This window comes from Sceloporus occidentalis, unplaced genomic scaffold (assembly GCF_023333645.1).
Source record: "Sceloporus occidentalis isolate IW3139 unplaced genomic scaffold, rSceOcc1.0.p SCAF_3, whole genome shotgun sequence".
NCBI lineage: Eukaryota > Metazoa > Chordata > Lepidosauria > Squamata > Phrynosomatidae > Sceloporus > Sceloporus occidentalis.
The window spans coordinates 8,517,341-8,533,573 of record NW_028316983.1 but is presented as its reverse complement, the minus strand read 5'-3'; positions in this window follow the sequence as shown (position 1 = coordinate 8,533,573).

Genomic DNA, 16,233 nt, shown 5'->3' with positions numbered 1-16,233 from the left:
GTGGTGGGAAATGGTTTTGTCATTTGAATTGGTTGTCCAGAGAGTACTGGGAATGATAGGCTGGGTGTTACCAATAAATTCTTGGCTTTACTTCATTCACGAAGATTCAGGAAGGATTCATCCGTGCTTTCTACAAGTGTGTTGATGATGTTGGATGTATCCTTCGAGGCTGTGCAATGGATTTTTTCTTGTGGAGCGCAGCGTGCACAGAACTGGCCTCACCCTTTAAACCAGAGGTTCAACTGCTGAGGCCTTGACAAGCATAGACGGTGGCAGCGAGGCCAATAAATAAGTCACATAGGAATGGGTACTGCAAAAAGGGGTTTGGTATCATAGGGTAGATGGACACTCAGTGGCACCATCTAAGTCAGTGGTTCTCAACCTGTGGCTCTCCAGATGTTTTGGACTTCAGTTCCCATAATTCCTGACTATTGGCCAAGTTGGCTGAGGCTTCTGGGATCTGAAGTCCAAAACAAATGGAGGACCAAAGGTTGTGAACCACTGATCTGAGTGAAGGACTGATTTTCAGACTGGTTCCTTGGATGAGGCTCAGGTATTGAGAAGGGAATGACTCTTGGGGTAGATCTGGTCATATTTTTGTTTTTTTGTTTTTGTAGGGGCTGGGTGGGATAGGGACAGACAGGTCTCCCAAGATGTTGAGCAGACTGTAAAGTAAAAGATTGGAGTGGGCCCAAATAGCCTTATCTGGAAAGGAGAAGGTCAAAGAGGACCTCTGATCTTTACCATAGCTCCACACTAGGGTAGACCGCCATGGCAGGTTTGGGGTTTGCTGTAAACAATTCAGTAAAGTGTAGCCCAATATATATGCCATTAAGCATGTCCACTTCTCCCTTCCAAGTGATAGTTCAATAAAGTGCTCAGCATATTATACAATTGTGAAACATCCCCGTGACAAAGAAACAATGCCAATTGTTCCCCAATATTTGTGTTTGAGAAGAATGTCGTGCATCTGAAAGCACTCAAACCAGCAAAACAAATCCTCAGTCCCAGTGGCAGAGCCAGTGTGGTGTAATGGTTTGAGTGTCAGACGTAGACACTAGGAGACCCTCTGGGGGACACTGGGCAAGTCACACTTTCTCAGTCTCAGAGGAGGGCAAGGGCAATCCCCCCCCCCAAAAAAAACCCCTAAAAAACAAAAACAAATTCAGTCAAGAAATCCCCAGGATAAATTTGCCTTAGGGTCACCATAAGTCAGAAATGACATGAAGGTCCACAACAACAACAATCTCAAGAGTAATTGTATTTACTGTCTCTTTAAAAAAAAAACTTAAGTACATGAAGAATTGTGGGGGTGGCATTTGTTTTTCTCTGCTCATAATTAACACACCGTTCTCTCATTCTTTTTTTGACCTACTATAGTGTTGAAAAGATGGAGTCAATGCCAGGCAGTCATGGGCCTCCCTATACTTGGTGGAGATTTCAATTAGTACAACAAAGGCAAAACACTCTCCAGTGAAGAGATTCCACATATTTCAGGAGTGGATGTGAAATTGTCTATCTGCAACACAAAGGCTTAATGCAGCATCAGATCTGTGCATTCAAGGATGCAATCTTCCCCCACCGCTCCATAGATTCATTTATGGGGAGGAGGAATGAGAATAACTCTCACATATCCAAATAGAACGCTGTCCTATCCCTGCTACTATTGAGTCAAGCAAGATGGAGTTCTGTATGTATTGGTGAGGCAGAGAGAACTTTTCTCTTTCTCAAGGGAACAACCTTGCCATCTCAGACATAGTAATAAAGGGAGACTCTCAGCTTTGTCCAAAGGCCATCCTTTTGGACAGACCATAGTGCTAGGAAGGCCTCACATGCACATAACAGCAACATTCTTTCTGGCTTGTTTCATAATCATGTGAAATATTAGTAAACACCATCATCTAATTCTTCTGCTCATAAATCCTACAGGGTTAACAGAAAGAATGGGTATTGAACCGTATTTTGGGCATGGAGCAAAATCCTGGCTGTCAACCCTGACCCAGATATAAGCACATGTAGCCAACTGGATTATCCAAGTGGTGGCAAGTTTGGGCACCTGGCAAGATCTGTGAGAGCTAATGGCTGTATAGCTCACTGGATGATCTTGGGTGAGTCACACACTCTAAACTCTGGAAAACGTTGCAATAGGTTCCCATTAGGCTCATCATAAGTTGGAAATGACTTGGAAGCAAACAACAACAAGAGCTGTTTCCTTACTAGCTTGTATGATATGTTTCCAGCAATCCAATTCTTGATCTGGTCCAGGTTTCATAGAATTCCAAGAGAGTTGGAAGAGACCCCAAGGGCCAACTCCAACTCCAGTCTACCATGCAGGAATACACAGTCAAAACACTAATGACAGATGGCCATCTAGCTTCTGTTTAAAAACCTCCAAAGAAAGAGACTCCACCACATTCTGAGGCAATGTATCCCACTGTCACACAGCTCTTGCCAAAAAAATGTTCTTCCTAATATTTAGGTGGAATCATTTTTCCTTAGTTTGAAGCCATTGCTCTAGATCCCAGTAGCAGAAAACAAGTTTCCTCCTTCTTCAATTTTACACACCTTCAAATATTTAAGCATCCTCCTTAACCACTCTTCATAGGGCATGGTTTCCACACCTTTTACCATTTTAGCTGCCCTCTTCTGGACACACTTCAACTTGTCAATATCCTTCTTGAATTGTAGTGTCCAGAACGGGATACTATATTCCAGGTAAGGTCTGACCAAAGCAGAATAGAGTGGTACTATTACTTTCCATTACTCTAGATTCCATCAATATATATTCCTATTGATGCACTCTAGAATTGTATTGGCTTTTTCTTTTTAGCTCTCGCATCACACTGTTGGTTCGTGTTTAGCTTGTGGTTTACTAGGACCAATTCTGTCCCTACAGAATAGCGATGGAACAGGAATTTATCAATTTCCCAAGTGGAGATGAATTTGGAGTGCCCAACCCCAAGTGGAACTATGCTTACAGTCTTTTATGATGCACAGAAAACTGTGTGGCTTTCTGAGGGAAATATACAGTACCTTACTTGCTAAGGTTGTTTATGCTAAGTCCTTAGGGGGGAAATGCAAACATCAGTGTGAAGGGTTTGACATCTTTCCTTCAGCCTTTGCCAGTTTGCATGTTGTGGAATTCAGATGTTACAGAGCAGGAAAAGAAACTCAGGTGCTTTACAGACCGCCGGATTGCGGCGGTCTGGCTCCGCCTCCGCTTTCAGCGTCTGGGAGCTGCAGCGGCCAAACCGCGCGGCTCCCAGACGCTCCGAGGAAGGAGCACAGAAATTGCGCTCCTTCCTTGGTCCCGGAAGAGATGCCGCGAGGCGCTAGTCGCGCAGTTGCGGCGTCACTTCTGGGGCGTGATGTGTGGACGCACAGCATCCGCTACATCAATATTTTGGAAAAGCGGGTTACAAATAAACTATATTATTATTATTATTATTATTATTATTAATAATATGGCGGCTGTGTGGAACGGCTGCCGCCATTTGTCATGGACTCTGTCCGTGATAGGGTTAGGGGCGTCTGGAATAGACGCCCCTTTTTCAAACTGGGACGTCCTCAGGACATCCCTAATGGCGGTCTGTAACCTGCCTCAGTCTGGGCTGGCTGAAGCTGTTGCCTTTGCTTGTTTGAATGCTGAGCAACTTTAAAGTTTTGCAGCAAACAAACAAAGTTGTGGTGACTAGGATTGCAGCCTTTGCTGATGTGAAGTTGCGAAATTTCAATGTTACAAAGGAGAAAAAGAAACTCGGGCTGAATGTACCTGCAGCCTTTGCTGTTGTGAATGTTGTGCAACATAAATGTTATGCAGCAGGAAAAGAAACTCAGGCTGAATGAAACTACAATCTTCTCTAGTTTGAATGTTGTACTATTTCCTTTCTGTGAACAAATCTGCAGTGTTTAAATTTTCTACATCAAAACTTCTGGAAAACTGAAATTTTCAGTGCAATCTATAAAGCTGTTATAGAAAAGCTGCACAGTTTCCCATCCCAAAGCTACAAGTCAAAAATTGTTTTGTTGTTCTCACCATCCATCAGGAATTGAGGTTGGGGGTTGGGGATGAGAATTACCATGCCTATTACAGAATATGGGCAGCAATGCAGCAAAAGTGAAAAAGTTTTCACGCCTGGAAGTGGGATGCTTGTGACTAGGAACAGGCAATTGTAGTAAGTACAAAGGTCAGTTTTCTCCTCTGGGATCCTCTGAGGACTACACAGATGACAAGGAAAAAAAATGTCTCAAACCAAATCAAGGACTTTATCACATGTGATTTGCAAAGCAGAAAGGCCAAACAGGATAAAAGCGTCTATGGCTGGTACTTACCATACAATGTTGTTTCTGTCCGGCTGCTATCTTGCATTACGTTTCTTATTGCCGTGCACCTTTTCATTGATGGGCAAAACCTCAAAAGGCTTTTAATATTGGTGCTATTTCATGTCTTTCTTTGTGCGATAGGTCTCTCCTGCTGCCATTCCACGTCTTAGGCAGTTATATGGTGTGAATGGACATGATTCTGCTTCTCTCCTCCTCTCCTCACAATGACTGTGGCCACTAACATGCAACAGTCAGCTTCAGGAGGCAGTTGGTTCAGCAGTGATCACTTGTTGTTGTTGTTTTATTTTTATCCCGCTCTTTTCCCAAAACTGGGACCCAGAGTAGCTCACAATATTAAAGGAGCAGTACAATTAAAAACATATAAAAGTGATACATAAAAATAGAATTAAATGGTTACAATATTAAAACAGATTGCTCATTAAAAGAATAAAATATAGTTAAAAAATATAAAAGTGTTTTAACCAGTTAGTTCTCACTTATATTGTAAGCTGCATTATGTCCCTTTTAGAAGAAAGGTGGAATGAGGAAGGAAGGAAGGAAGGAAGGAAGGAAGGAAGGAAGGAAGGAAGGGTTTCTTTGGAGGGACCAAGGGCTATAAAAACAGATCCAAGGGCCACATGTAGTCCTGGAGCATACTTTACCCCTGAATATGGACATAGATATCCTTTTCCTGTGTGTAGGAAGAGATCTTATTCCTGCATAATGTAAAATCTCATTGGCCACAGCATTGTTGCTGTAGATTATTGTTGTGGTTGTGTGTCCTCAAGTCATTTCCAATTTATGGAAACCCTAAGGGTCTAATCAGAGGGGCTTTGTCATTGCCATCCTCTGAGAATGAGAGAAGTGTGACTTGCCCAAGGTCACCTTGTGAGGTTTACAAGGTGGTGCAGGATCCGAACCTTGATCTCCAGGGTCATAGTCCAATGTTCAAACCACTGCACCATGCTGGCTCTCTGCTGTAGACTATGTGCACTAGTATTTCTTTGATTGCCCCCAGCCCTTTGAGATATTGATTATTTAACTGGTTTCCTGCTATTTAATATTGCCTTTGGATTTGGATTTTAAATTTTTATCTGTTTTGTTTTTTAAAAATAAAACGATGGCTGCTTTAATTAATTATATATACTGCTTTTATTACTAAAGTTTGAGCTGAAAAGGAGTCATTGGAATAAAATCAATCAACTCTCCCCTTTAAAGAAATATAGGGAAATGGAGAGACAGTGTACTGCAGCAGAGAAAAGAGTGTTGGAGTATTGGTTTGAGTGCTGGACTACAACTCAGGAGATCAGGGTTCAAATCCACACTCAGCCACAGAAATCCACTGAGTGATCTTACAAGTCACACTCTCTCAGCCTCAGTGGAAGGCAATGGCAATGGCAATGGAAATGGCAATGGCAAACTTCCACTGAACAAATCTTGCCAAGGAGAGCCTAGAAGATGGTCATTATAAATCAGAGTCAACTTGAATGCACCATGTAACAACAAAGAGAGAAGACAAATACCTGGAATGGAAGAATCTTGGGATACTTTGCTCAGCTGTCATGCTTAAAAAAGACTGGGCTAACCCAGTCTACCATCCCTTCCAACATTTCACAGATGGAAACTGGGACACATTTGGCCAAGCAACATTAGAGTGTGGTCACGATGGCAATAGTTGCTAATGAAGAAGAACACACAAACTAGGAGAGGCAGCAGCAGTTTGCTTTGGATGGAGTGTAAGATTCTACCTGCTTCTCTTCTCTCACCCCATGCTAGGTTGAGTACAAACTGTTTTTCTTCTTTGAACTCCATTTGCAGAAGCAAAAATATGGTGAAAACAGAAAGTGACACCAGGTCATTTGAAAAATGACTGAAAAAGTGGGATGACAGAGAATTAATCAAGACTGTCCCTGACAGATTGGGATAGTTGGAAGGTGTAAAATATGGTACCAAAGCTGCAATAGTAGAAAAGAAGAAAAGATGCACTTTTGCAAAGGTAATGCATGTAAGGAAACTCTCTGACAAAAGTTCCAGTCTCCCTTGGTACCCCCAGCCGACACAAAGCAGAAGCAGAGGCTCTCAAGTCTGGCTAAAAGCGAAGGGGGGCACACCATGTGTTTCTCAAAAGAGCATGGCATTAGCTGTTCTCTCCCAGCAAAAGGGGGAAGAGCTGGACCTCCAGAGACTATAATAGCCCGTCTGAATAATCATTGTCCGGCCACCTGGACTCTGGGAGTCGGCAGATTTCTCTGCATCTACTAGGCACACATGCTGGAGGTAGCCAGACTTCCCTTGTTTCTCTACACACAAACAAACCTCACATCCCCTTCCTATACCAGGCCTTGTTTGCAGCAAGCTGCCCCCACAGTTGATGGTAGATGGTGGTGTGGATGTGCATAAGCATCTGTATGCAAATCACATGCTGTCAGGGTAACAGTATAAGACTTTTTTTTTTTTTTTTTGGAAATTAACTATGGATCTCGAAGATGGCTGTTTTTGCCAGACCTCCTTCCAAGTAGTTTGCTGCCTAAAACCAAGAGGAAAGGGAGAAAGCAGATGGTTAGAAAGCCTCCACATTTTTAGGTCTGGAGAACAACTCAGAAAACAATATAAAACACTTTCTACAGTTTATTGCATCACAGACCCACAACCATGGCAAGGAAACCCACTATAGACAACTGGTAGAATTTACAAGGTGAGACAGCATGCGATGGTCACAAATGTTAGACTACAACCCGAGAGTACTTCATTGACAAAGGTCCCTGGGAGACTCTTGGCTAACCAATCTGTCTTGAGCTAACCTACCTCACAGTGTTGTTGTGTGAATAAAATATATGGGGAGACTGCTTTCAAGTCTTTGTAGGGTATGCAGAAGGTAAATGTAATCAGTAGCACTTAAAAAATTAACATTTCTACTGAATTGTGCTTCAAGAAGGGAAACCTTTGGCTTAATTATGTAACTGGTTTAATTTATATTAGATTTAGGTCATTCTCTTTTAAGGTTTTACTACTGTGAAGTGCCAAAGGAGTTCCAGCCACTGGGTGGCATAGAAACAATGCAGTTTGGCCCAGATTATTATTATTATTATTATTATTATTATTATTATATTATTATTATTATTATTATTATTATTCTGCTTTCACCCAAAACTGGGACTCAGAGCGGCTTACAATGTAAAAGAATGTTAAGTGTTATAGTTCCATCCTATGCAATCCTGGGATTTGTAAGCTCTTTAGTCATCTCTGCCAAAGAGTGCTGTGCCTCACACAACTACAGCTACCAGGATTCTGTAGGATGGAGCCATGACAATCAAAGTGGTGTCAAACTACATTATTTCCACAGTATAGATGCATCCATAATGGCTGCTGAATCCAGACACAAGGGTCAAGAGTTTACATCACACTTGCATAGTGTAACTCTACAGTCATTTTACACTGTGTTTGTGCTACCCATCCTTATGTTGAATACCAGCATTGTACAACTGAATATATCTCCACTAATGTACTGGTTACTGTCTTGGTGTGCAATGAGGAATTCCCAGTGACTATTTTGCAATCTGATTGATTCAAATAGTACACTGAAAGCACTGTAAATAGTTATGCACCATCCAGGAGTCAGTGTGGTGTAGGCACACAAAAACAACAATCCAAGAATGCACAACTGCATGGTTGGAAGTCTGTTGGCTAGTCCCAACTAGAGTAGAATGGGATGATTTGCCAGGAGAGACAGAACAGCTAAACATGCTGCCTGAATTTAAAATGACGTTGAAGACATATCTCTTACAGCAGGTCTTCACAGCTGAATTTAAACTATGGACTATGGAGCGCAGCTTTGGTGCAGCTTCTGGCCTCCTAAGATGCATGTGTCATTTAAACACCATACCTTCAAAGTGACCAGAACCTGCCCCACTGATATCGGAAGTACCAGCTGTCATTGAAAGGTAATTAACAAAACAATCAAATGAGCAAATATATATATATTTGGAAGAGGAACTCAAAAGTCACATTCTTGGGTGTGATCAATTGAGGACTGAATGCTTTTGGGGGGAAAGTCAAAGGTGGTTGGGACTCCCCCTTTGTGTCTATTTCTTTTATCCCTCTTTTCTTTTCCTGTCATTCTCCCACTCCTCTCCATACTCTTCTTTTCTTAGTGGCGTGCCTGGAAGGGGACACATCACTCTTGCTGAGATCTGGACTGATTGCCTGTAGAGGACTTTTGAAATTAGACTGATGGAGTAATTTATTTTTTCCTTGATTAATTATTACGCAGCTTGGAGGATGAGATTAGGAGGTGTCTGCTGAGCACTGTTTACTTCTGAAATATCGATCAGAAAGAAGAAAGTGTACTTTGGCAATAAGAGGAGATTGACTGAGCCACAAACAGGGCCCACTGGGCAGTGAATCTGTTCTAGGGTTTAGTCCAAAATTCAAAAGAGCTAACCAAAGTGCTGAAGCCTATCCTCGTAATAGGTATAGCCCCTTGGATAGCTCTTTTAAAGTTCAATCTAAACTCTAGAGTGGATTCACCACCTCATTGGCATGGGATCCTCTAGGCACCTCTAGTTTACACTACACCAGCAATTCCCAAACTCTGATTCTCCAGGTATTTTGGACTTCAACTCCCAGAAGCTCTTGTTAGCTTTGCAAGCAGTCAGGAATTTTGAGAGCTGACATCCAAAACATTTGGAGGACCAAAATTTGGGAACCACTGAACTGTACACTCAGAGGATGGAGACAATGGGTAAGATTCTAGATCAGCTAGTGAATAAAATATATCTAATTAAGTTAATGTCGTCTGGATCAATCCTGACTCACTGTGCATCAGCCACTATGAGAAACATGGATCTGTTCTCCTGTTGATGAGGATGCAGCAGACTGGTGTTTCCACCCTCTTCCTGTGATTGCTATAGCATCATAGAATCATAGAGTTGGAAGAGACCACAAGGACCATCCAGTCCAAGGTCTGCTGCACTCTGATCAAAAGGAGAACAGACTCCTGTGGTTTGCAGTGGCTGATGCCCAGTAAGTCAGGATTGGGGGAGTTTTACTGGTGGCGCAGTGGTTAAATGCCTGTACTGCAGCCATTCACTCAAAACGACAAGGTTGCGAGTTCAAGACCAGCAAAAGGGCCCAAGCTCGACTCAGGCTTGCATCCTTCCGAGGTCGCTAAAATGAGTACCCAGACTGTTGGGGGCAAATTAGCTTACTTGCTAATTAGCTTACTTGCTGTTCACCACTATGATCTTTGGAATAGCGGTATATAAATAAAACAAATTATTATTATTATTATTATTATTATTATTATTACTATTATTATTTTCTACATTATTGAATATGCTGGGATTGTGAATACAAATCAGCTACAAAATATGTAACTCTAGGCTATGCATTTCTGACACGTGCACACACACACACACACACAAGCAAAAGGACCATGGAACCTGGGAAACATGGGACTGAGGTAGGTATGCATCATAGGATGGTAAGCCAAAACAGACCCATCAGCCACCACAAAATTGGTTAAGCCATCTTTCAAGCAATGCTATGTTAATTCAGTATTTATGCAAGGAAAAAACAAACAAAATGAAACTATGAGCCCAATTAGGTAAATGAATAGTACCACATTTACTAATAAACTCCAGTCCAAGAATTTCAGATTGGCGTTTCCTTTTGATGTTGAATTGTGGGAACTCTGGTCGAGATTCTACGCTGAGTTTGCGTTAAATAAATGCATGAGAATTAATCCAATTTTGGGAGAAAGGTAGGATATAAATACAATAAATAAACAATAAATAAATAAACATGCATTAATTGTGTGGGGCATTAATTGTGTACACTCTTGGTTGTATGGCAGCATTGCACAACTAAACAAAAACAGCACAATTGCAACCAAATGTATAACCAAATGCTCATGTGCATCCACATTCAATGTTTATTCATGTGGCCAATAGGGCTGCATGCATTCCCATGGCCATTTATGGACCCCAGGGCCATCAGGGGTCAAAATATGGGACACAAAGGACATTTCCCTCCCATTTTGGGGGCCCCTCAGACCATTTTAGGACTAGGAGAGGCTTTTTAACAAAAACAAGAAGTTGTCAGGAAGAGACTAAAATGATTCCGGTAGAGGCTTAAAACATTGTGAAAACACTCCCCACACCCTCCAGAGTGTGATATACAGTGGGAGATACAAGTTCTCCTGGTGTGTGTGTGTCTAATGCAGCACACTAGTTTCCTCCAGTTGTCAGCCTGTGGCTTATATCATGCTGGAGCCTGAGTAGGTCCATGAGCTTCTAATGCTACAACAGATGAAATACACGTCTTACGTATTGTCCAACATCTTTCATTTCTGACATCGGTATTTCATTAACAGATACATTTAACAAGCCCTGACTATGCAATTCAGCCAGAATCAGATTCAAAGACTGATTTTTCTTTCTGGTCTAAGACGACCCCCTGCCCTCTCCTTTTACAATAACCAAGTTTAGGAACAACCCAAAGCTGACTTGTTTGTCCAGTTTTAACACTGGACTTTTATTTTAGAATTGCAGATCATTTTTTCCTGTGTTGAAAGTTACACTGCAGAATCAGAAGGAGAAAGGGAAAGAGAAATGCCAGTGTGGTGCATTCCTGTCTGAGTTGTGGATATTTAATAAGTGTTCTGTAGAAGGATGAATGCAACAATTCATAAATTAGAGCAACAGGAGACACTTCAAAATCGGTCCCCTTTGTTCAAAGCACATACACTTGCAGGGCTGAATCTAGTGTGATGTTCAGAAATCAACACGAAAAATGTCTCTGATGGTGAGAGAGCATGCTGTGACTTGCCCAAGGTCATCCAGTGGGTTTTCTGGCTGAATGGAGGATTCGAACCATTGGGTTTCCTGGGCTGAACGGAGGAGTCATAGTCCAATGCTCAAATTACTAACTCATACTGGCTTTCTGAGAGCAGCTGTAGTTGGCACTTAATGCCTACTCCCATTCCCAAAGGCCTTCTTTTAGGTTTCAGGTTTTCACCAGGAAACCTCAGGACCTGGAAAATACTTAACTGGCAACACTATTGAGAGGATAGTCTGCTGGACACATAAAGTATAATTTTCAGTTGAGTCAAAGCATCTGATTTCATGAAGATGACTAGCTATGCTGGAGTTACCAGGTAGTATCCTGCATGACACTAGAATCATAGAATAATAGAGTTGGAAGAGACCACAAGGGCCATCCAGTCCAACCCCATTCTGCCATGCAGGAAATCCAAATCAAAACATCCCCGACAGATGGCCATCCAGCCTCTGTTTAAAGACCTCTAAGGAAGGAGATTCTACTACACTCTGAGGAAGGAGTGTGTTCCACTGTTGAACAGCCCTTACTGTCAGGAAGTTCTTCCTAATGTTGAGGTGGAATCTCTTTTCCTGCAGCTTGCATCCATTGTTCCAAGTCCTAGTCTCTGGAGCAGCAGAAAACAAGCCTGCTCCCTCCTCAATATGACATCCCTTCAAATAGGAATGTCATATTGAGGAGGGAGCAAGCTTGTTTTCTGCTGCTCCAGAGACTAGGATCTGGACTCCTCTTGTTATGCCAGAGCTAACTCATTTCACTATTTATCACTAAGGACCCACATTCAGCATTACAACCAGTTCTGAAATGGAAAAACCTATCAGGAAAAGTGGTGGTTTTCTCATCCTTTGCAGTGTTTAAACAGAGGTTAGATGACCCCCCCCCCCTTGGGGATTCTTTTAGTAGGCGTTGCTTAACCGTCCAGGGATTGTACTAGATGGCATTTGGGGTACTTTCTAACTCTATAATTCTTGCCAAAATCCTACTTGGATAGCATTGATCTTCATATGAGGAGTTACGTGTTGACATGCTCTGGAATCCTAGTTTTGAATGGCAATGTGAACAACTGAGTGCACAACCCAATATGCATTCAAGTGCACAGTTGGATGTGCAATCAAAATGTACATCTGAATGTCCATCCATGAGTGCAATGCCACTACATGCACAACCCTGCTTGTACAACACTAAAGTGAATACAGATGTTGTACACTAGACAAAAATATCCAGCCATTTCCATATGGGAATGTTGTTGTTGTTGCTAAGTGCCTTCAAGTTGTTTCTGATTTACGGTGGCTCTAAACTGAACCTATCATGGGGTTTTCTTGGCAAGATTTGTTCAGAGGAGGTTTGCCATTGCCATCTTCTGAGGCTGAGAGCAGGTGACCTAGTGAGACACCAAAGTAAGTAAGTACAGATTTTATAATTCTATCAGCACCACAGGGCTTGTGTAACTCTGAATAGGATAGCTTGGGCAACCTCAGAAAATGCAATTGTTCTGATAACATGATTTACACCAGTGTAAAGCTATGGAGAAGAATCACATTCTTTATTTGCAACTGGATTTACAACCTGGTTTTAAAAAAATATGCCAAAGACACTATTGAGCCAACGGTGTTGTCTTATTCTCTGTTGATGACCCCCACCTCTGGCCTCCTGAGGATTTCCCTCAGCAGGAGTTGGAAAGTGAGGCCACCAATCCGTATGAATCAAAGCCCTTTCCAATTTTCAGAATCGTCTGACACAAGGACAAGGGGAGGTGGAGCTCTGTCACAGCTTCAGAATTCACTTTTTTGATCTGAACATGGAATAACGTTTGCCTTTATTGGCTTGCCATTCAAGAAGCCAACATTGTCCTGCAAAAGCAAGACCAGAGGGGAAAGGTCAGCTCCTCATTCATGGGCGTTTTTACCCTTGTTTCCGATCACACTCTACTTTGCTATTGACCTTTGTATCTACTGCTCCATGGACTGGCACCCCCTTTTTTCTTTTTCTGTTTAAAGCCCTTTAGATGAAAAGTTCAGTCTGAATGAATAGGAAGATAATTTACAGTATGTAACATCTGCTAGTTGCAGAGGGCAATTTATACTAAGGTTTTAAACTACCTAAGCATTTTTTTTAAAAAAATAAACCCCAAAGAATTCAGCTAATTTTGTGAAAAGGGGCTTTTTAAAAAAGTTCAAGTGATAGTAGTAAAGTGTCCAGAACTGGGGGGGGGGGGGGGGGAAGTAGGATTTATGGTTGTAGATTTAAGTACAGAATCTGTTTGAATCTGATGGAATCAAAAGTGGGGGACAAACATTTCACTGATAGGATTTCATGTTCAAGTGAGAATCTTCTGGCATTTTAAATACTAGCTTATTTTATTTCACATAAGCTTTTTTCAGATGCATGTAGGCTGCAGTCCACAAAAGGTAATGTCCAGTAAAACCTGTTAGCCTTTAAGGTGCTACAAGACTCTGTTGTTTTTGCTGTAATTTGCTAACATGAGTTTGTTGTTGATGTTATTTGCAATCAAGTCAATTTCAAGTTATACTAACTCTATGAATGAGAGACCCCCAAGACCCTTTGTCATTAACAGCCCTGCTTGGTCTTTTCAAAGTGAGGGTCATGCCTTTGTTAATTGAATCAATCCACCTGAAGTGTTGCCTTTCTCTTTGAACCCAGATCTCCAGAGTCATAGTCCAATGCTTAAACCACTACACCATACTGACTCTCTGTAGTTGGCACTTAATGCCTAACGCCATTACCAAAGACCATTCTTAGGTCCCAGGGTTTTACCACTATTCTTGTCTTTTCCAATGAGTCACATCATATCATAATATGTCCAAATTATGACAGCCTCACCCCTCTGGAAATTTGTATGAATAATATTTATTTATTCCCTGTAGAGAAGAACAGAAACAGTAGTTTGTGGGCCTGAAGAGCTGTCTCAAGAGTTGTGCTGTCTCCCTGGGGCAAATCTATCTGTGCTATAACAGAGAGGTTGACAAGACTCATCACGCCCACTGACTGACAGCCCTTTCTTTTGGTCCATGGGGACCAATGACACTGCAAGACATAGCCTTCAGGATATCAAAAGGGATTACGAGGCTCTGAGTAGGAAGAACCTAGATGCATGGGTTGTCATTTTGTCTCTCTTCCTTGTTGAAGGGCATGCCCAGGAAGGGAGCTGAGAATAGATGGTGCTGCTGTGAATGACTTTGCTTCTTGGATCATGGTCTGTGGCTTCACGAAGATAGACTTCTGGCAAGTAACGCTTTGAACCTCACAGGAGTTGCCAAAAGTTTTTTTTTGCTAAGAGTCTCAAAATGTTTTTCATTTTTTCATTTTTTTTATTTTTTTAAAAAAATGTATTTATAATGCAATTCTGGAGTTAAGGCAATGTGATTTAGTGAAACAAAGATGAGAGGGAAAAAAAGCAGGAAAAGAAAAGAAAACCAGATTGTTTGGAAACAGCAAGCGTGAGAAGTGAGGAGGAGGAGACTGACACAGTGCACCTATACAATCTTAAAACTGCTCCAGGGGGAACTTATTACACCTGAGGACTAATGTGGTTGGGAGCTTACTGACATTTTCCCCTGTCGATTAAAGGGTGTACTCTAACAACACTTTGGAGGCATAACAGTGATGGGTTTGGAGGCAACATTGTGCAATAGCTATAACCAAAAGCACTGTTTTCCAAGATTAATTGCAGTTTAAATGCTGTGTGTGACAGTCCTACAATTCTATGCTTCTACGGTTGTTTTGTCCTTGCATGCAAAGCTGAATAATTACAAATAGGTTTCTCCCTGCTGTGAAGAAAACAAATGTTCCTCCTCTGTATTCTTCCCATATTTGGATAGCCCGAATTGTTGTGGAGGAATTACCCTGCAGAGAAAAATATGTGGGGGTTTTGCACAAAAATATTTGGGTTTCCACATTGCCATGTCACTGTGGAATCATGCTACGTACCCAGTATGTTAAGTCAAATGTACTTTCCATAGGGAACTTCATATTACATGTCATTAATGATTTAAATTGCTCCCCCCCCCCCGTGTGCCTGCATGTACGTGGGTACATGCATGCTTAATGGTTCTCCCTTTTGCCTTAAGCTTATTGTATGTATGAATGAAATAAATCAATGTGCTGAGTTTGTTGAATACCAAGTGCAGACGTCCATCACTGGTTTCCTAGCAGACTTTCAGATGCAGGACTGTTATTTCATTGTAATAGTGTATGTTTTATTCCGTACACTTTTCCTGTTTCCTTCCTTCCTTCCTCTTTGAAAATGCACATTGCCCCTCTTAGAAGGGGTGTGGTAGAGGTTTGTTGCGGTGGAAATTGCAGCAATCAGAAAACCTCAACTATTAGTAACATCGTGGCCTGTGTTTTTCATATGAGTGGACACTATTTTCCCCTGTGAAACAATTACTGTTAATAATTTGCTGGGAGAAACTGGCCACTAAAAGCACTTCAAAAATGCAATTCAGGGACTGTCACTCATTCACTACTCCCCTCCGCAGGAGGCAAGAGCCTCCAAGGGCTGCATTGAAAATCATGAGTTTCAATCTCCTTACTGGATGACCTTGAATCAGTCATCCTATGAATTGTCAAAGGCAGAAAATGCATTACAAAGAGGATTTAAAAAATCCATTGGCCAGAATTGTTTTAGTACCTTAAACATGTATAAGTTTCCTTATGCATTGGCCTGTTGGTATGTAAGTTCCCCAATAGAAGTAATTGGACATTTTTGTCCAATGTGGGATGTCCACATTCATTTATACAGCCTAGAGCAGTGGTTCCCAACTTTTAGTCCTCAGATGATTTGGACTTCAGTTCCCATCATTCCTTACTTTTCGCCAAGTTAACTGGGGCTTCTGGGAAATGAGGTCTAAAACAAATGGAGGCCCAAAGGTTGGCCACCACTGGCAAAAGAAATTACTTTTTTGTCTATAACTCCCAGAATCCCCCAGTCAACATAGCTGGTGCCTGTGATGGCTACTGGGTTCTGGAAGTTGTAACCCCCAAAGTTAACTTTTCTAGCAATTTACTAGGGAATAGGGATATAAGACTGTTAATTTTCTTCTCAAAGGAAAC